The following is a 22,965-nucleotide window of genomic DNA, read 5'->3' as shown; positions in this document are numbered from 1 at the left end:
GAGTGCTAGTGGTGACCTCAGAAGCATGAGGGAAAAATACCTTTCCAAGTGGATTATTTTTAAAAGTCAGATGTGCTGATCTGCTGTTAGGGGAATGTCTGCAAGCAAGAATGAAATTAACTAAATCTGGAATCTATATAGCTTTGGGACATATTTGGGAGGAGGAAACCAAGTATGTCACCAAGTTGGTAGCACAACAGTGAGAAAAAAAGGTGATGGCTTACCCTATTTTATGTTTTCATTTTTGTAAGGGTTTGAATATGTGACATAGATCCTGGTGGGGCTAAAAGCTCTGACACCTGACACAGCCCCAACCCTTTTTTTCTTTTTTTCTTTTTTCCTCTTTTTCTTTTTCTTTCTCTTTTTCTTTCTCTTTTTCTTCTCCTTTCTCTTTTTCTTTCTCTTTCTCTTTTTCTCTTTCTTTTTCTTTTTCTTTCTTTCTCTTTCTCTTTTTCTTTTTCTTTCTTTATCTTTTTCTTTCTTTTTCTTTTCATTTTTCTTTTTCTTTTTCTTTTTCTTTTTCTTTTTCTTTTTCTTTTTCTTTTTCTTTTTCTTTTTCTTTTTCTTTTTCTTTTTCTTTTTTTTCTTTCTCATTTTCTTTTTCTTTCTCTTTTTCTTTTTCTTTCTGTCTTTAAAAGCAGAGCTCTGGCTGTATTCAGTTTTTCTGAATTCTCCCTCCTGGTAGTTTGTACCAGTTCCCCACCCAGCCATCTGAGGGATGGGACACTTCATGTAGTCAGGATCTCCATTTTGGTTTCTAAGAGACTGCCAGCACAAGCACCTTGCCAGTCCTTTCCTGCTGCCTGGTGGCCTTTTGAGTGGGAATCTCACCTGGGAGAGCATCCTGACCCTCCAAAAACAGACCTCAGGGAAAGATGCTATGTCCAAGCCGGTTCCATAACAGCAAGTCAGTCCTGCCAAACCAGCGAAAGTTTGGTTTTGGATTAAATTTTGTTCTTTCCTGCAGACATCTCCCAGGGAGTGTGATTCACCTGATTTCTTCGCCTTCTTTTAACAGAATAGTTTGCAAATCTTTTTCACCTGTGAAACCTCTCTGGTCACGTCTTGGTGATGTGTTAAATGAGAACTGAACAGGTATTGTAGTTATTTTTCTCCAGAGATTGTGTTATGAGAGGAACACCTTTAATCTCTCATGAAAAACAAGTGTTTAAGTAAGGATGTGTTTCTGTTAATTACTGGACCATCCTGAAAATGTTCTCTGTGCAGATTACTCACCTCTGAAACTTCACTACGTGAAACATGAACAGTATCAAAACTTAAACTCCTGTCTCTCATGTTGATAGTTATTTTCAGCTGGGCCTGTTCTGCTGTTTCTCTAAGATAATATAGCAATAGAAAACTGCAGCTAGTCTCAGTGGAAGCCAATCATCTCCAACCTGATGAAATACTGGAAATGGCTGGATTTGTCTAGGGAAAAATTCTGCACCCTGAATATGGTTAGGCAGAACTAATTAGGAAAAAGAGGGAGAAGGAGATTGCTACATTAAATATGTATTGATTATTTGTCAAAGCAAGACCCAAAGTGGGAATCTAAGTCTGGGTGAGGTTAAGGAATATGTGTGCATTATTCCTTCTACATATGATTATTAAATCATGTCTTCTTTAGACATCTAACTTTTTAATCCTCCTCTTTTGGCGCTAAAGCTGCATTACTGAAGTGGGAGTAGGCAGATTTTAAAATAACAGCTCGTAACTTTAACCCTGTTTTAAATTTAGAGAGTTTTGTTGCCAGGTGTGTCTTCTCAGTTTTTTAAAGCTCTGGAATTATTCTGGTATTTATCAACTGACTTAATAGAAATCCTTTGGTGGAGACTAGGCAGCTGGGAAACCAGTTAATGAAATGCAAAATCTTCTGTATTTTCTTCTTTGGTATTACCCTGGTATAACTTCATCACCTGAGGCAAGGCTTCTTTTTCCAAAAAAAAGACTTTCAGAAACTACAGACAGATCATAGGTAGTACATCTAGACTTCATTCTGCCTTTGAAATGATAGCATTTAAAGCATTCATAAGGTCTAATGCTACTAAAGCTGGAAATCTAAGCAAGGGGTCATAGTGAGAAGTCTTAACAATCTGCTCTGACAGTGTTCCACTGTTCCAAAGCACCAAATTGACACACCTTTTGAAATTAAGATAATCTCCTACTTAGCTCTCTTATGTGCATCCCACCCTAATAATAGAATCAAAGTACTTCTGTTACGTAGGTCACCAGATTATAGGACCTGAAATATTAAAAAAACTATTCTAGATAAAAGAAACCCTTCCGTTCTTTGAAAAAGTCTAGGACACTGAATTTGAAGAAGTACAATAGACAGAAGAAAGGCTAAATGAACAAAACTTGCTCTCAGCCACTGACACTGAATATTGATAACTCCCTTAATGTTCCTGATGGACCTCACACACCCCCACTCTGGGATCAAGATGACTTGAATCCAGCTCAAGAAATAATCTTTACATCTTTTTCTTTTAACAGTGGAAGGTGCAAAGGTGCTAAGCAATTTTAATGGGAAGCAGAATCTATCAACAGTCAACGGTCATTTCTACAGCTTTCAGCTCATTTTATAGAGCCATAGAATGGCTGAAGGTGCCTCTGGAGATCACCTAGTCCAACCTCCCTGCTCAAACAAGAGTCAGTACAGGACTGTGTCCAGTCAGGTTTTAATACCTTTGAGGATAAAGACTCCACAGCCTCTTTGGGCCACCTCTTCCAATGCTTCATCACCCTTAAAGTAAAAAGAGTTTTTTCTTACATTTAACTGGAATGTCTTGTATTTCAATTTGTACCCATTGCCTCTTGTTCTTTCACTGGATACCAGTGATAAGAGCCTGGGTCTATGTTCTTTACTGCCTCCTTTCAAGTACTGATACACATTGACAAGTTTCCCTCAGGCTTTTCTTCCCGCTGCTGACCAGTCCCAGCTCTTTCAGCCTCTTCTTGTATATCAGATGTTCAAATTCCAGTCATCTTCATGGCCTTTTACTGGACACACTCCAGTGTGACCACCTGTCTCTTGTGCTGGACTGGACACAGCACTCCAGATGTGTCTCACAGGTGCTCAGTAGAGGGGAAGTATCACCTCCCTCGACCTGCTGGCAGCACTCTTTCTAATGCAGCCAAGGATGCTGTTGGCTGTCTTTGCCACAAAGGCTTATTACTGGCTCACGTTCAGCTTGTTATTCACCAGGATTCCCAGGTCCTTTTCCACGAACTACTTTCCAAACGGTTGGCCCCCAGTCTGTATTGATACACAAGGTTTTTCCTCTCCAGGTGCAGGACTTGGAATTTCCCTTGTTGAATTTCATGAGGTTGCCCTCTGTTTGTTTCTCCAGTCTGTTGAGGACTGCTGAATGGCAGCACAACCATGTAGCATATCCACCACTCCTCCCAGTTTTGTATCATCTGCAGACTCACTGAGGGTGCACTCTGCCCAATCGTCCAGGTGATTAATGAAGATGTTAAACAATCTTAGCCCAAGTATTGACTGCTGGGGTCCCCCACTAGTTACTGGCCCTCAGTTACATTTTGTACTGCTGACGACAACCCTTTGAACCTGGCAGTTCAGCCAGTTTTCAGTACACTTCACGGTCCACTTACTCAGCCTGTACTTTCTCAGCTTCTCTATGAGGATGTTACAGAAGTGTCAAAGGCGTTACTAAAGTCAAGGTAAACCACACCCACTGTTCTCCCTTCATCAACGAAGCTAGATACCTCATTGCAGAAGGCTGTCAGGTTGGCCAAGCAAGATTTCCCCTTCATAAGTCCATGCTAACTATTCACAATCACCTTCTTGTCCTTCATGTTTTTGCTATAGGAAAGGGACAGCTGAAGTGGAGCCTGGATGCCTTCTGCTGAAGCCTATGAAAAAGAGCCTGTCTTGGCCTGCACCTCTAATATGGCAACACATCATCCAGAGATCAAAGGGAAGAGGAGGGATCACATGCAGGTGACTTTTCATTAAAACTCTCCCTTGTTTTTCATTTGGCTCAGTCAAGCTATTCATTATGTGCTCCTGGCTCTCTGATCACCTGGGTGCAATCTGCTCTTGCATTCATAGCATTTTGCCTGCTCCTGGCACAGGGATTATGGGCAGCAAGGCTGGCTAGAGAAGAACTCAATTTCATCAAAGATTTCAAAGTTTCTCCAGTTAGTTTTTCATTCTGTTTTGGGGCAAAACTGAGACCTAATAGATTAAAGGCTCAAACTGGCTTTGAAATAGCATTTTCTGTTCTAATACAATGTGTTACGATTTTCCTTACTTAGCTACCATGTGAAGAGAAAATAGTAGAAACATAACACATAAGATCAGTGAGGTGACCAGTTTGCTCTGTCACTGAGCCTGTATTTCCTACGTATTTTTACAGTACTCTTCACCTGGAAATCCTTTTAGTCCTTCCTCTTTCTTCACTTCTTATTCTCAGCAAGGTAATTTTTGAGGAATTTCCCTGAACTCTTTCCATTGCTGCACTTTTTGCGATGAACATTCGGAAGGTGGTGCTACCAATGCACTTGAGATCCTGTAACACCTGTGACATACATCCTGCCGGTAGTACCTCCTTAATATTGCCTTACTTCTTAGGCAGGTACTGCACAGTGACTTTGTGGCTTCACTGATCTGACCATGGTAAGAAGTAAATCTTTTTCATACAAAAAGTTATAGGAAATAGAGGTGCAATCCCAAGCTTTGTATGCTGCTTGAGCTCCCTCCACCTATTGGAAGTGTAACAGTAACATGCCTTTTGGAGTAGAATGTATAGCAGGGGGCTTGCTTCCCCCTCAAGGTCTCAACCACCTCTGCAACATTTACTCCTTTAGATGGTGGGAAAGGGATTACATTCCCCAAACCTCTCTTCATTCCCGGCCCTCACATGAAAGGTCAATCATAGAAGAATGCGCAGATACTCACAATGAGATCACTTCCCATACAAGTTTTAATCAAATTAGTAAATGGCACTGGCATTTAAATAATGGTTGTTAGGATCTTGTTTTAAACCTTCTTTTGAGATGAATAAAGGCTGTTCACTTCTTTCTACATTGTTGTTTTTTGTTATCTGCAAGTTCATAAATACAGCTTTCTGTTGTATTAACCTTAGCATTTGATGACTTTCTTTGGAACTGGATTTATTAATGGCTATTTCTCTGCTCACCTCAAATACTCTTAGTAGTAACATGCACTTCAGGATCTTCAAGATACCTCTCAACTAACTTTCAACATGTAATTCATTCCATGGCAAGCTTCAGCTGACAAGTTGTAGGTGTGTGAAGTCTATCTGAAACTAAGATGACATTAAAACTGTGTCTTCTTGTCTTGTAGCAGCAAAATCATTAGTCTCCATTAATCATCCCCTAATTGCTCCCTGTATTTCGTGTTTCCACTTCTAATTTGGAGGTGTGTACAACAGTAGATAAATCGTTATGGACTCAAGCTTTGGTTTCCTATATATATAAAACCTAATTATTCCTTTATGGACTTAAATTTAGTTGCAGAAACTAAGTTTTACCACTCCTGTTAGAAAATCCTGTGAAGTAAAAACTGCACTTTAACAAGAATAATAGTATATGGAGACTAAAGTGGATAGAAAGGGCAAAGGAAAAGTCAGAAGTCTGTGAATGAATAGAAACATCAAATTACCCTCTAGCTTCATACAAAAATAATCTATCTATCTTCTCCTGTCTTCTGAGCAGGTGAGATTTTGGGGAAGTAGACAGATTCCCTGAGAGGAGAGGATGCTTCATCAGATTAGGATACATGGTATCTCTTCCCATCAAATAAAGAGGTCAAAGGCATCAGACTTGGCCACATTTGTGTTCAAAATGCCAGATAAAACAACCGTGTTCCAACATATAGTCTCCTCCAAGCATTTACAGTCTGTGTATTTCCTAAGGACCTACCGTGTCTGGTGCTGAGATGTATGTCCTCACCCAGAACAGGTGAAGAAAGTCCTCCCAGTAAGAGGACTCATGGGTGTCTGGTCTATGAGCCTGGCACTATGTAGAGGCACACAAGCACTTTATTCTTTCCCTTGAGAATTGTTCTCATCTGAGCTCAAACTGCTGGTTTGGAGTGCGACACACTCCACTGACATCAATGCTCAGTCAGCAGTGGTAGCTACGCCTTTCGTCTCCATTTCTATTTCTCTGGGTTTAAGAACTTCCAGCAGGACTCAGGGCTGTAACGTACACAGCCAAGTGAGTAACATGAAACAGTCCCAGACAGGGGAAGCTCACAATCTAAGACCATGGAAACACATGCCAGGTAAGCAAAGAGCTTGATAAGTAAATGTGGAAAAGTCGTATTTGCGTGTTGCTTTCAGGCAGTACCTGCTTACCCCATGTGTTGTTATCAGAATACACCAGAACACACCAGGAGTTCTGTGTGTAGGACCATCATTTAGAAGGAAATGACGGTCCATCCCAAATATGTGGAAAGTTATTGATAGGGATATTTGGATAGAAATGTTATGCATGTCTGAAATGTGATATAGGAGAGGTGACCTTTTCTTTCAACAGAGTGGGAAGCACAAACATTTTTACCAAGAAGAAGAACTATCACATATTTGTTGATAAGTCACAGTCTCCAGAATTATATCAAAATACATCTTTAATATTTTCATAGAATCATAGAATGTCCTGAGTTGGAAGGGACCCACAAGGATCATCGAGTCCAGCTCCTGTCCCTGCATAGGACAACCCCAAAATTCACACCATATGTCTGAGGGCGTTGCCCAAATGCTTCTTAAATATCGTCAGGCTTGGCGCCGTGACTACCTCCTGGGGGTAGACTGTTCCGGTGCTCCACCACCCTCTGGGTGAAGAACCTTTTCCTAATGTCCAACCTAACCCTCCCCTGGCACATCCCCCTGCCGTTCCCTCGAGTTCTATCATTGGTCGCCAGGGAGAAGAGATCAGCACCTGCCCCTCCTCTTCCCCTTGTGAGGAAGTTGTAGACCACGATGAGGTCTCCCCTCAGCCTCCTCTTCAGGCTGAACAGACCAAGTGACTTCAGCCGCTCCTCGTATGGCTTCCCCTCTAAACCCTTCACCATCTCCGTGGCTCTCCTCTGGACACTCTCTAGTAGCTTTGTACCCTTTTTGTACCGTGGTGCCCAAAACTGCACCCAGCACTCAAGATGAGGCCGCACCAGTGCAGAGCAGAGCGGGACAATCACCTCCCTCCACCGGCTGGCAATACAGTGCTTGATGCACCCCAGGACACGGTTGGCCCTCCTGGCTGCCAGGGCACACTGCTGGCTCAAGTTGAACTTGCTGTCGACCAGAACCCCCAGATCCCTCTCCATGGGGCTGCTCTCCAGCCTCTCGTTCCCCAGTCTGTATGTACATCCAGGGGTGCCCTGTGCCAGGTGCAAAATCCGGCACTTGCCCTTGTTAAATTTCATATGGTTGGTGATTGCCCAGCTCTCTAATTTGTCCAGATCTTTCTGCAGGGCCTCTCTGCCCTCCAGAGTGTCAACAGCTCCTCCCAATTTTGTGTCATCGGGAAACTTAGCAAACTTTCAAGTCCTGCATCCAAGTCATTTATGAAGACATTAAAGTGCACTGGCCCTAAGATGGATCCCTGTGGAACCCCGCTACTGACTGGTCGCCAGCCCGATGTAACCCCATTTACTATAACCCTTTGAGCCCAATCCGTCAGCCAATTGCTTACCCATTGCATTATGTGTTTATCCAGCTGTATGGTGGACATTTTGTGATACTGGATACTGTGAGAGACAGTATCGAAAGCTTTACTGAAATCCAAAAAGATTACATCAACTGGCTTCCCTTGGTCAAAAATATAATATGGTTAAAGCCATCTCCCTGAGCACTTCATGTTTGTGCATGTTTTTTTCTTTTCTTATTTAGTCAGCCTTTTCCTAACAGTGGATCAAATCACTTCTGCATCTTGTTCGTAATCAGATAGAAGCACTTTGAAGCAAAGAAGATGAGCTATGAGCACACCTAACTCCCACACTGGGGGACCTCTATTCACTACCAAAATACAAACATATAATACCCACAACATCCTTTATGGTCACAGCAGAAGTTGTTGGAGACACAGATCCCTTTATGAAAAAATACCTTTTAGACTGGGTCAAAGTAAACAGTCTCCTCTGCTCCCCTCCCTTGGCCTTGTGGAGGACTGTGTATGTGGTACATCAGTAAAAAATTTTTCACATAGTGCCTTTTTCATATCAATAGGTTCATTCTTGGCCTAATAGGAAATGATAGGCAGTACTGCCCTATTCTGACATGATTCACATGGTATTGTAAGACATAAGTCCAAAAGCTGACTACAAACAATAATATGGTCTTGCTTGTAGAACAATAATCCTCTCAAAATATATTGTCTGGTGTGCACCACTGCTCCTATAACAGGGAATGTATAAACAGAGCATAGAAAGCAGCTAGGCCAGTGCATTAACCAGGATCCAGCAAGAGAACTCCAGTGAGGTCTGGGGCTCTGCAATTCTTTCATAGCTGAGAGGGCAGCATTACTGGAAACATCTTCGGTTTATATCCCTGTAAACAGCTTTCTGTGCTAAGCATAAATGAACTGAGTGCCATGCTTTCCCCCATGGCTCTTTGGCCAATATGAATCCATTTCATCTTCTGTCAGGCATTTGTGAAATAGGGACCGCAGAAGCATTTCCATGAAAGTCAGTGATTGCCTAATCACTTGCAAGCGTACTGTTCAGAAGTCACACTAATTTCGGCTTTTCTTTAGCTTGTGAACATTACAGCAAATCTTCTTTTCTGGCTTTGGCCTCCAGCCCACTCTAATTCCAGTGACTCATATTGTGGGGGAAATAGGCTATGTGACAGACAGAAATGTTCTTACTGATTCAAAGATAAAAGCAGGCTTGAGTCTGCTCTGGGTGATATACCTTGGACCCAAAGTACTCAGGTGTTTGTTGCACGAGGGCTGAAGGGATACAGGTACAACATGAGTAGGCTGGCATGGGAGCAGAGAGGATGTGCTTTTATAGTGGCTTATATGACCATGAGGGAGCACAGAAATAGGGCAAGGGGAAGAAGGGAAGGGGGATGGGATCCCTTTAGAGTTCCCTCAGCTTCCTTTTCCTATTAAATCTACATATACGCTGAAATGATTTAGAAACTGTGCATTTGCTATGTGACAATTCAGGGCACTGAATTTGATTCTGGAAGTGGTTTCAGTTGGAGATCCACAGAAATATGCCTTTTCCTCACTCATGGAGGTAGAGCTATGACAAGCAAGGGTCTGTTCAAGAGATGCTAACTGCAGTATAAGGGGTCTCAAGAAATTTATGAAGGTAGAAAAGTCAAACCATAACTAAAGACATGCTATCAACTCCTCTCATTTCCTTCTCTCCATTTTTAATTATTTCTCTTTCCAAACTATCTGTAATAAAGAAGAGCCCAAGGGGAGGATAGTTCTGTTCTGAAGAAGAAAGCAATGAAGTGGATCTGGTAAAATAAAAAGTCTCTGGAAAATAAAGAAGAGTTGGAGATAGTTGCTAAGCAAACAGAAAACCTGATTTGGAATACTGAAAGATTTTTGTTTAAATGCTGTGCAATTTAAAAAACTCATCTTCTTTTCAACCTGTAAATCAGTGTCTCCATGAAATGTGGAAAGAAGATCCCACCCAACTATTAAGAGATTTTATACGAGCACAGAAAAAGTTTGCGCAGCTAAAACAACATCCTGCTTGCCAAGATCATCTTGCTCTAATTCTCTTGTCAGCAAAGCCACTTTATAGAAGAGCTATTAACTCACAATTTGTTTACTTTTTTTTTTTCTTCCTAGCAATTTCATCGTTTTGATATTCTTTGGGTTTTTCCAGTCCCAAAGCAGTAAGAAATTCAGTTGAGAACACAATAAACTAAAACAAATCAATGCATGTGAATGGCCACAAATGTCACATTGCTTATCTTGCGCTGTGAAACACTAAGCAGCTGCTGGCTTTTAACGAGGAGGAAAAACAAAGCTCTGTTAGTATTCCTGTGCACACTTTGTTATTTCACTTAGCAGCTGATTTTGGAAAAAGAAAGAAACAGAATTGATCTGATGTCTTTCCTCTCAAGATCAACCCACATCCTTCCTAGGGCAGGAAGAGCAGGTGAATAGGACACAGGACATTTGCCACTTCTATGGCTTCAATTATCTAGTTTATTCCATGGCTTCCCCGAGAACAACAGCAACAGACTCCAGCAATGTAATTAGTTCAGCAGAGAAGAGGAGAGAATCTGCTGAGGCATTTTGGCATAGGCGCTGAGTGTTGAAAAATCCCTTCTGCAAAGGACTGTTTTCCTGGCTCTGTGAGTAAATCTGTAGGGAGCAATTGTCTCCTCAGATGTGCGGTTTGTCCTCACATGGAGGAGAGCAAGTTGCATCTGGCTTGATAAAAGAAATGCAAGACAGAGGGGAAGGGGGGGCTGGGGACAGCACTAGCAAAGTAGGGAAGTAGGGAAGCACAGTCTGAAAAGGCAGGCATGCAGTGGGCGCTGGGAGCCAGAATCCTGTACGCCAAAAGAGCACGTCAGGGAAATGGTTTTTATGCCAGGCTGACATCGGACCCCCTCCACTTGCCCCCATTTTGCAGTTCCCTCAGCAGCTGCATGATGGAGCCACGGATGCTTTACATTTTCTATCCTGCAGTCCAGTGCTGAATCACCTAAGGTGTCCTGTCCTATCTACCTGAACCCAGCTCCCACGTATCAACAAAGGAAGAGTGGTGTGGTGAGGACCTGGGAACCTGCCACTGACTCCTTAAAGTGAGAACTATGGTGCAGGTTGTCTTAGGCATGGTGCAGCCTCAACATTGAGGTGCACCTGGTTATGAGTGGGAGGAAGTAGCTGGGGTTTCTATAAAAGGTTGCTGTAAATGTCATTCCATGTAATAAGCTAAGGTAGGGAGCTATAAACCAGGGATTAGAGTTGTTAAGCCATAGACAAACACCTTGGATGTAAAGCGCCTGCATTTGTTCATTGCCAGGCATATTTTGGAAGTTTGAATGAGAAAGATGTAGGTGATAACCATAAGCGCATACATGAACTCCGCAGTCTTCCGCCACCAATAGCTAATGCCCAGGTGAAGGAAGTGATGTGGTTGAGTGGCCAGCATGAAAGCAAGGGTTACCAGAAACGTGAGCTCTCCAGACTCTATTCCTGGCACTGCCAGACCTGGTCCAGACTCTTTAGCTCCTTATGCCTGGATACACATAAAGCTGCTGCATTCCTGAGACCTATTAATGAAAAGTTTTTTCATTATGATTATTATGAGGTGCAATGATGCCTGTGTATGGACAATGACATACTGTCATGGCATTTGTGACCCTAGTGACTTGTCACAGGGGGACACCTGTATTTCCCCCCAAGGTGTACAATTGCTTTGTTGAACTTGCACTTCAAGGCTGACATTCAACACAAGCTACTGCAGATGTAACCCACTTTTGCCCAGGTTTCAGCACACTGGCGGTGCCTTCAAACCCCACACCTTCAGGAGAAAGGACGTGCCCAAGTCACCTGCTTCAAGGGAAGCTTGTATGACTTCCCTATGACATGCCCAAGCCTATGTTTGTAGGACTAGCTCATGAAATACTCAAGACAAACAACTAAGTTCAGATACTTCCACGTGATCTACGTTAGCCACAGAACAATGTTTCTTGTTCTCTGGACAATTTTTTTGTAGATATCTTTCCCTTGAACCCCTTTTGTTCAGCAAAGGACAGCAGAGCTGCAGTAGTGCAATATTAAGAAACTGAGTATCCCTTTGGTTCAGTATGCTCAGCTCTCACAGAAACTGCTTTCTGGAGGGGCCTCCCAGAGTCAGGAAGCTTGTATTTACCTGCATATCAAATAACAGTTATTAATATGGCACAGTGGGTACACTTAAATTTATAGTAGATCAAAAGTTTCTGTGGTGTGGTCCTGTTAATTTGCCCTGTACACAGAAGTCAGTCTAGTCAGCTTTCACCACTTCAAAATCTTACCAAAGCAGGGATAGAAGTGCTTGTTTTGGGCATTTCCCAAAATACAAAAATAGTAGTAATAAAAATATAGAAGGCATATGGTGGGCTTGTGTCTGGGGATGCAGCTGAGGCTGAGCAATATGTACATATTTAATTTTTCTTTCAGAAGGAAATATGTTTATTCTGTGAGGCTGTAAGAAAACTCGTGGTTTCTTGTTCTGAGCCAGAGTTCAGATAATTGTGTTGTAATGAAATATGCATTATCCTATATCTGATAAAAGTAATATCCTAGGCAACGTAAGGTTTAGAAGGCAGTTAATTATTCTGCTTGAAAATGTTTGGGGTTTTCAAACTACACTGTTGGCATTGGGAACTTTACCTGTCTCTAAAACTGTTTGGATTAGAATAAGTTCGAAATAAATCCCGAGATACTAAAGAGATTGTAATAGCATGCATTTGAAATGGCCATGAAGGAAGAAAGGGGGACAACAATTACACTATGGCACCAATGTTTTAAAGGTAATTGCTTTTCCCATCCCCCATCAGGCAGGTTTAGAACAAGATATTGCTCAGATCTAATGAAAAAGGGAGGTAGTGGAATTTGAACAAAAGCAGCACGGCATTTGCTTGCAACCAGTCTCTGTTCATATGCTTCTGCCACAGCTAGGTAAGATGAAGAACAACAGCAGAGATGGTGTCAATCGAGAGTTTGTTTTGCCTGACGCACTGGAAAAATTGTTCAATAATGGTTCATCTCAGCAAAGCTGTTACCCTTTGAATGCTAGAAAGGTCAGCTGGGGTTATCTGCTGCATAAGTACTGGCTGCACACATTCCTGGGAGGGAGTTTAGCTCTTGCACTGTTCCTTCTGAAACAATGATATTTGGGTCTTTGTTTATGAATCTGCCTGCTATGAGTCAATCCTTTTCCCTGTCCCCCTTTCAGATGGCCTGTAAACAACTTTCCAGATGGGCTGACGTCCCACTGTTGATGGAGAGCTCTGGGTGAATATCCTTTTGTGTTACTCCAGTAGAAGAGGTGTGTTGTACAACTCCTCTGCTTGCACAGCAGTGGATAGGAAATTAAAGTTGTATCTGGACCAAGCTGGTAACACTGACTGGGATCCAAATGGAAGTCAGCATATTCTACTTCTTCTCTCCTTCTGTTGCTGCAATTGAATACTTCTGGAGGGCTGTAGGTGAGAAAGATAGATAAAGAATAATAAATACTGTTAGTGAGCAATATAAATCCACTTACCTGTTCACTACACTGAAAAAACAGAGCATTTCTGGATGGGATAGCCTGTATCTGACAGTGTCTTCTGCTGTGAATTGGTACAGTCATTTAAATCATGCTTGAGTTTCCTCATTAATAACATGTTTGTAACAACAATAAATTGCCCTTCTTGGCATTTTATATTGTGGAAGCTACTTTTTTAATTCTAAAAGTACCTGGTTTATGGCATTGTTAGGGAAAATAATGTTTGTGGAAGGTACAGTGAGATATTACATCTGGCATCCTGTTAACAGCTTTTAAATCAGGTTCTGTCTCTCTGACAAAATGCTGCTGATCTGAACTTTTCACTGTTGGTCAAGTTTTGGAAATAAATAATTGTGAAATTAGTCCACTTTACGTGGGTAACGTCACCAGGATCCAGTCCTCATTGCATTTAACTGCAAACTGTGGCAGTGATTAATAATATGGATTGCTCCTTAATGTCAATAATTCATTCAGTTTGAACTGTTATAAGAGTGGCTTTGGAATTCTGATAGTTTTTTGATGTGTTAGAAGCCAGAGGGAGACAGCACTGACCATTAAAAACCATGTATTATTGATTGCTCTAGACTAAAAAAAAAAAAGGCATTTAATTACTAGAAAATTAAGTTTTAGATGGTTTATTCTGATCCTCAAGTCCTGTTAAATGGCCATAGTTGAAACCTGAGCTTTTCTGAGGGTTAATTAACATATCTACCAATACACCTTATTGTTCTCCTTCTTGGGTGAGAACTGAGCAATACTGAGGAAAAAAATTAGTTGGAATGAAAACATAAATGTTTCTTTTTAATTAGAATTCAGTCTTTCCAGCAGGATTATCTTTTCTGGGCAAATAGTTAGTTTAATCATAGTTCTCAGGGACCTTAGATGACTTTTTTTAAAATCAACTTTACTGTGAGAAAATTTAGTCTTCCCTTGTCAGGTCAAATATGTATTTTCTGGTAGATAAGCATCTATGTGCTGAACTTATGATCCCAACTGACATCCCTGTTGTCAGATACAGGAGAGCTCTTAAGATATAAATTGATCCTGAATTGTAAGAATTTACCTATTTGGAGTTGGTTTGAGATGTATAAAAGTGCAGTGTGATGAGTTTTCCTCTTTAGCAACTTCTATTTCTGCATGAAGCCTTGAAGTGTTCAGTGCTGATATTCCAGTATTCCACCTCAAGATGTGCTGGAGGAGTGGAAGTAAATAAAACAGAAGTATCTAGAAATATTTATTATAGTATATAAGAAAATTCATGCAACATGCTTTTTCTCACTTGCAACTGTAGGCTTTTTAACAGGGAGTAATCATCATCTAAAAAATGTTGGTCAATCAAGCTGTTGTTCAGTGGAAAAACTCATTTTGAAAAACCTGATTTTGATGTTTGGATGAACTATTCTTAATCACCACTGAGATTCAAAGAAGCATTCTTGAGCTGTGTGAGCTTGTATTGAATTATTACCAGTTCAAGGTGGGCAGAAAGTGTCTGTGCTATCAATAACACCAGTGTGTAAGATAATTCCCTGTAATCCATTATTTGTGATCTGTACTACAGCATCTGAGCAGTCATCCTTTAATTGTTTGGGAGTATTTTAAATTTCAGTAAGAGTTCATAATTAGGCAGCTCCTGCTCTTCAATTCTACATCACTGAAATAACAAGAGTGAACAGCAATCTGCTAGATTATGCTTTAAAGAAAGTTAAATATGGCTTAAACCTCTATTACTTGTCAGCTGAAATCAAAGCCATGCTTCTCACTTTTGTGCCATTGCAGGGTTGCTGGAGCTCAAATATAAAAGCATGGGGAGCCTGTGAGAAACTTCCTTAACTGGGTTTCACAGCATGCAGAACCTTTAATACACTGACATATGCACAGCTCTTACTTCATTGCACAGGGAGCTCAGAATAGACCTTCTGGGAGAACCTCAGCTGATGCCAGAAATCTGGATGCGCTTGACTCACATTAAGAAACAGCACAGTATTATTACACACTGCAAGCAGGATCACGTTTTTCTACAGCACTGGGATTGGCCTGCAAAATGCCACCATCTCCTAAAATGAACTAGCTGTAGCCAAAAGCAAACTTCTGCTCTTGCTGGGATTGCTGTCAACAACCTCTTCTGATTGCAAGAGGCATTACTTCCTCTTGGAGCAGCTACTTTTGTCTGTGTCAGCAGAATAGTGACAGGTCATGGGTTGAAATTATTGCAAATTTTGCATCTATTTTTGCCACTTTCCAGCCTGAGTTGTTTCAACACCTTTGACTGGGTTTTCAAGGCTTTGTGTGAAACAGTAGATGTGATGGGATCCTTAGGATAAAAGTCCCTGCAGCACTTTCCTTTCAATAAAAAGTTGAAATCTGCACCAAGTGTCAGTTTAAATAAACAGTGAGATTGCCTTCTTTTTTTCCTCAGTTATTTCTGCACAGACCAAATTACGTCTGAGGATTTGTTTTGGATTTGCAACAGATTAGTGATCATCCAAGATTTAAAAAGCTGAATACAGTATAACGCTTTCTTTTTTGTGGACTCAATGTAGCCACCTTGCTTGCCCTCAAGTGCCGAACACCCACTGAAAGTCCCATCATTTTAAAGTATCTGTTGTTTGGTCTCCATAATCTTCGGTCTTTCTGGGAAATCTTGGCCTGTATGAGAAGCATCCACCTCCAAACTGCTCACAGACTCAAATGTTAATACGGGAAAAAAATTGCAGTCTTGAGGGAGAAGAGTGATAGGATGGTTTGGGAGTATGAAATGCCTCCAAGCAACAAATCATGGATTTAGGCTATTTTGTGTACATTTGTGAAAATATATTAAACCCAAAAAGCCTTAGAGTCAAAGAGTCCTTAATCAACAGGAGATATCTATGATTAGCCATGGCTGAACATTTTCTGAGAGTGGTTTTTCCATCTGTGAATGCTATTGAAGCAACAATGAACTGATGCTCCACGAGAATGTGTGACTGCTGACAGTCCCAGGGGACCACAGAAATGCTTTGGTTTGAAGAAGCCAGGACATTTCATGTCAATGCCAGCATAACCACTTCCATTTTTCTGCAATATAGTGTTCAACAGATGCAAACAGTAAAGTCAAAGGTAACCATTTCGATACTAGTTTTAGAAACAAATATTTTCTTTCGTGAAGAGGGTATAAGAGAATATAATTTGTTGTCCCAGTTTGGGGAAATAGCAAAGCGTCCAAATCTCAGCACCACTCACTTGACAGCGTTTTCCTTTTTTGCTCAGCCCTATGAAATTACCACACTGACTTTCTGCTCCACTGTTCTTGTATGGCAGTTTGCTGGAGGTACCTTATAGTTCACAAGGAGGAATTTGAGGGAAATGAAAGGCACTACGTTCAGATCAGCACACCAGGATATTTCCTGCTTAAACGACAGGTCTGAGAAGATTTTGAAGGCAATGGCAATACCGTACTACAAAACAGAGTTTCAGCAGGAGCCACTCTAAGGTCAGGATGAACACTGCCTCAGGAAATGCCAAGAACATAACCATAAGAGCAATGTGCCATGGGAATGGAGAGCAACGTTGCAGAAACCTGTGACATGAAAGGCCCCCTGAGGCTGTGCTTGGTACCAGTATTAGTTGCTCAATATATGTGTGAAAAGATGAGTGTACTGAAGACAGCCAGGGCCCCCATGGGCTCTTGTGGCTGCTCCTGGCACCGGTGCAGCAAGGCAGAGGCAGAAGTATCTCAGGAAACCTGCCTGCCCCCCCCCCATACATCATGCTGTAGCTGCTCCTGATTAAAGTTAAGCTACAGCTTACACTACATATACTACAGATTAAGTGGCAGAAGGAGAAGGCAGGCTTATCTGTGTCCTGCATGTAGTAATAGGCCTAGGTTAGATACTGCACTTTAACATCCCCAAGCATGCTCACACACACGTCTGTGGGATACTACTGCTGGCTGGGGGTCCCAGTGCAGACCCAAACCCTCTGCATGTCACAGTGCAGTGCGGTGCAGTGCAGAGAGGTCCTGAAGGCCAGGGAAAGCACTGGGCCACCGTAGGGTCCTGTGCTCGTGAGTGTGAACCAGCTCCCTCAGGGTTAGCTTGGGCTAATCTCAGATCTCTGCAAAAGCTGATGTGAGTCGCAGCAAAAATAGTTTGTCCACTAGCACATTTGTTGCTATTAGTAATAAACTAATTGGCCATCTTCATTACCACATATTTTCTAGGGTGGGAAGCAAACAAAGAATTATGTATTTGGCAAGCAGGCTTAGAAGTGCTGAGGACTAAGCTTCTTTGGGCTTTGTGAAGACTAAGGATCCCCCGGCTTTCCCTCCAGGCCCCTTCAAACTGGCAGTGTCTGGCCACACACTTTTGTGTGAGCGTTTAGCACAGTAACATGTATGGTAACAAGACAACTAGAATTGTTACTTGCGAAGAAGATATTTCTCCTTTCGTTCCTGTGAAAGAGCCCAAGACAGAGGGGAAACTTGCTTACTTACACATGTCCAGCTGACAAATTGTCCTTGGTTTTTATGGGAAGTAAACACACTTCTTCCCCTAGGGAGACTGTGTCTTAACAAAAGTCCTTGTGGATATTTTGCCAAGGTTTCTGTATACCTGAAACTGGATGATCTCACTTCGTATTTAACTACCAGATGCCATCTTTAAATAGATTATCTTCAGCCAGACCAATAACCAGCAATTCCTATCTCTGAAAAACAAGAAGTTTCCCTGTGGTTTTTCTTCCTTCTGTTAGCAAGGCTCTGCCCAGATTTGCTGTACAACTGCTCACTTGTATAGTAATATCGGACAGGGACTCAGATTTTTTTATGATTTCCAATACTAGCTTATTCTCTTATGTTGAAGCACTCATAACCATATGAAAGAGGAGCTTCACTTATTTCATTGTTGTAGTGTAGCTTAGTGACATATTTATTTTCTGCTATTGCTTATATCCAAATGACAGCAGAAAGAATTTCTTACTTTTTCCTGGATAAACTGCACATATTTAGTAGCGATGTTTGCTGTCACAACCAAACCACTTGGGTACAGTGAAAAATCTTGACTGATATAAACTCAGTTCTTGATGCAAATTAATTGCTCGCATTGAAACAGTGTTGTTATGTACAACTAGAGTGATTCTCTTTGATGATTAAAAATACTCCATTTGCAAGTACTCTTCTTACAACCACTCTTTTGATGAAACAAGGCCATTCATCCCTCATCAGAAGAAAGCGAAAATGTCAGTAGAGTAAAAAAATATACAAGAAATTCCCTCTGAGGGAATGGGAATGGCAAGAAGGACAGATCTTATTCCTTTAAAATATGTAGTGCTAGTGCATTTGCAGCTATGTTAAGACTGATTTTTGCCTGGGTAGTTGTGGGTTCCTGTAAGATTGCTACCAAACAAAGATATTATTCAGTCTTAGGGCTGTGGACATTTTCTGTTTTCTTGCCTTTTTGCTTTTTTTTTTGTTGTTGCTGTTGTTGTTTTTGTTATTTCTTTTTCCAAATGCTAAATACAAATACTAAGTGTCATTTTATCATTCTCCCAAGTCTGCTATTCTCTTTTTGAGTAACTGTGGTCTCCTTCCTTTCCTTCATGTATTATCTGTCTCAGTTTCCTGTAGAAGTTGAAGGCAGCATTTATCTGCACTGTTGAAGCTGTTATGGGAAGGTAAGTATCTGCCTTCTTCCAAAAGACTTTGAATTCTTCCACATTTGCTGAACAGCAGTGTGAACTATTCAAACAGAACAGTTAACACCCGACACATTAATATCACCCCAAGCAAGCACTAGTAAAGTCCTATCTGAGGCAAAGGAAGGTGTCATTTCTTATTTGTAACTCTACAATTTTAGCCCTCTAGATAACAATAGTATGACTGAGAAATCAAAATAGAACAGTAACTTCGTGGCTTTGGAAAATTATTTATCTTTTACAGTTATATAATAAGTAGGCCTAGCAGAATAATGATAAATTATAAAAAACATTTGAGAGACATCTTAGTGGAAGTTTTCTCAGCTGTGTCCACACCTCTCTTTTTACCTTTTTACAGTCTTAACTTTGAGTGAGCCTTGGTTCATTACTGGAAATCAAATTGCAGGCTCATTAGCAAGATAACCTTAGCCACAAAACAAAATGACTGTGAAAACGGAATAAAATTCCTTTGGGGCAAAAAGAATTAAATAGTTCAATAAATCCTTCACATTTAAGTCAATTAAAGCTACAACAAACTGTCTATTTTAACCTCCCTTTTTGTCTCTTTAGGAGAAGATTATTTTTTTTCAAGGTTCAGGAAACTGAAATTCCCTCTTTGCCTACTGCCACAGAAACTGTTATGGTGCTTGTCCCTTTTATGCAATGTCCAAATGTCCCTCATAAAACCACTTCTCCAGACTTTTCCAGTATTGTTTCTTGTAAAGACAGTATTTGGAAATTATTTTTAAAGCTATTTTTCGGATGAGGCTGTATGGAGCAGTATTGTCACCTCTCCAAATTACCAGGGACATTTGGGACTTTCTGTCAAAACAGTGGAAAATTAAGCCAGTGCAGGTGTTCATGCGAACATCCCTGACACATCATTCCACAGCCCCTGCATTCACCAGGGAAGGTGAGCACACATCTGGGCACAGTTGTGGCTCTCTGAAATGCCTGTTATCATTGCTGATGCCAAGACTCACATAGAAGACAGCACTTGAATATTCATGTTTCTGAAGGCATGTAAAGACATCGAATATTGTTGCCAGCTTTGCTATTCTCTCGTATATAAAGTTTTCAAAAAAGAAGAAGATAGCCAGAAAAGGCCAGTTGCAATTGGAGAGCTAAACATATTTTAGTATTAATCCCTTACTAACTGTTCAAGGCCATATGGATGCATGTGTTTGTATCAGCCTAAATATGATCAGTGTTAGACCAGTTGTTAGTACAAACAATCTGAAATGCTTTTGCTGAATTTCTAGATCTGTGTCTGACAAATCTGTCTAGACTCACCATTGCTTGGATGTTGTCCCTAGCAATTAAGTGTCTTGTCCTGGGAATAGCAGCTGCTTTAAAAATAATAGATGAGGGATTACCATATCTAATGATGAATCTCAAGACTTGGTTTGGTCTCAAATGTTGTTTGAAAAACAAAATTGCAATTTGGAATCCAGTTTGAGTCTCTGAAATGTAAATAACTGAGGTCTATGGGGAAGGCATCAAATAGTCCTACAGGATTAATGATTATAGCAAAATCAGATCAGTCTGTCTACAATACTGTAAATGATGCTACATTGACATCAGAAAGTAGCTGGCTTGTGGGGGTTGATGCCATATATCTAAAATGTGTTAGGAAAAACAAGGATGCAAGTTCACTCTGTCTCTGAACTTGAACATTTTCTTCTTAGACACGCTAATAGGCAAGACCACCCAGGCACTTACAAAGTCATATTAAAAGTCACTTTGCAACTGAAGAGTAAAGCCTCTGCAGGCTTGTTCATGTCAGCAGTTCTTCATCCTCGACCACGTTCTTTAACATTCACCCATGAGATGGAAAAGATGAATCCTGGTGGTGGCCGTGCTGCAGAAGGTGAGGTACAGTGACACGCTGTATAAGTGATGATGTCCTACACACTGAATTAACCAAAGCAAGTCTTCAGAGTAACCACTTCATAACCTCTGGATCAAGTCTTTTAAATCTTGATACCTCTGAAAAGTCTCAGCATCCTCTTCTTCCAGGATGGGTGGCAGGTGTGGCAGGTGTTTCACCTTCTGGGTTACAAGTGAGACCATTTCACACAGTTGCATTATTAAGGGCTAATAATGCATCATGTCTAATTCTGCAGTTAGAAACAAATCCAAGTTAGTCTGAGAGCTAAATGAAATATGACGTGCACACAACTGAAATGGCTTCACAGCACAACTCAAAAAAGTGGTTGCCCTTAGCAGCAAATTCAGGAGCCTTGTCTGTATGCATCACTAAGGATTTGATCAACCACCAATTTTGGCAGACACACAACAGGTACCAGCTTTGCTACAAAGAGTCAATACTTAGAATCATAGAATCACAGAATAATTTGGGTTGGAAGGGACCTTCAAAGGCCACCTAGTCCAACCCCCTTGCAATGAGCAGGACATTTTCAACTAGATCAGGTTGCTCAGAGCCCTGTCCAACCTGACCTTGAATGTTTCCAGGGATGGGGCACCTACCCCCTCTCTGGGCAACCTGTGCCAGTGTTTCACCACCCTCACTGTAAAAAATCCCTTCCTTATATCTAGTCTGAATCTCTTTTAGTTTAAAACCATTAGCCCTTGTCCTATCACAACAGGACCTGCTAAAAAGTCTGCCTGCATCTTTCTTATAAGCCCCCTTTAAGTACTGAAAGGCTGCAACAAGGTCACCCTGGAGCCATCTCTTCCCCAGGCTGAATAACCCCAGCTCTCTCAGCCTGTCCTCATAGAAGAGGTGCTCCATCCCTCTGATCATTTTTGTAGGCTCCTCTGGACCCGCTCCAACAGGTCCATGTCCTTCGTGTGCTGAGGACCCCAGAGCTGGACACAGCACTCCAGGTGGGCTCTCACCAGAGCAGAGCAGAGGGGCAGAATCACCTCCCTCGACCTGATGGCCACGCTGCTTTTGATGCAGCCCAGGAGGCAGTTGGCTTTCGGGGCTGCAAGTGCACATTGACAGCTCATGTCCAGCTTTTCATCCACCAGTACCCCCAAGTCCTTCTCCACAGGGATGCTCTCAATCCCTTCATCCCCCAGCCTGTATTGATACCAGGGGTTGTCCCGACCCATGTGCAGCACCTTGCACTTGGCCTTGTTGAACCTCCTGAGGATCACATGGGCCCACTTCTCGAGCTTGTCCAGATCCCTCTGGATGGCATCCCGTCCCTCAGGTGTGTCAACTGCACCACTCAGCTTGGTGTCATCTGCAGACTTGCTGAGGGTGTGCTTGATCCCACTATGTCATTGATGAAGATACTCAACAGTACTGGTCCCAATATGGACGCCTGAGGGACACCACTCATAGCTGAACTCCATCTGGACATTGAGCCGTTGATCACTACCCTCTGGGTACGACCGTCAAACCAATTCCTCATCCACTGAATGGTCCATCCATAAAATCCATATCTCTCCAATTTAGAGAGAAGGATGTTGTGGGGCACCGTGCCAAAGGTCTTACAGAAGTCCAGATAGACAACATCCATAGCTCTTCCCTTGTCCACTGATGCAGTCACTCCATCATAGAAGGCCACTAGGTTGGTCAGGCGAGACTTGCCCTTGGCGAAGCCACACTGGCTGTCCCGAATCACCTCCCTGTCCTCCATGTGCCTTAGCATAGCTTCTAGGAGGGTCTGTTCCATGATCTTCCCAGGCACAGAGGTGAGGCTGACAGGTCAGTAGTTCCCAGCGTCCTTCTTTCTAACCTTTTCAAAAATGGGTGCAATGTTTCCATTTTTCCAGTCACCGGGACTTCACCTGATGGCCAGGACTTTTCAAATATCATGGAGAGTGGCTTGGCAGCTCCATCAGCTAATTCCCTCAGGAAGCTGGGATGACATCTCATCAAGTCCCATAGACTTATGTATGTTCAGGTTCCTCAGGTGGTCAGGAACCTGACTTTCTGTCACAAGTGGGAGGGACTTTGCTCCCCCAGTCCCAGTCTTGTGGTCCATCCACTCGAGAGGTGTGGGAAGAGAGGGTGTCAGTGAAGACTGAGGCAAAGAAGTTGATGAGTACCTCAGCCTTCTCCTCGTCCATTGTTACCAGTTTGCCAGTCG

This window comes from Platalea leucorodia, assembly GCF_965183815.1.
Source record: "Platalea leucorodia genome assembly, chromosome: Z".
Lineage (NCBI taxonomy): Eukaryota > Metazoa > Chordata > Aves > Pelecaniformes > Threskiornithidae > Platalea > Platalea leucorodia.
This window is presented reverse-complemented; position numbering follows the sequence as displayed.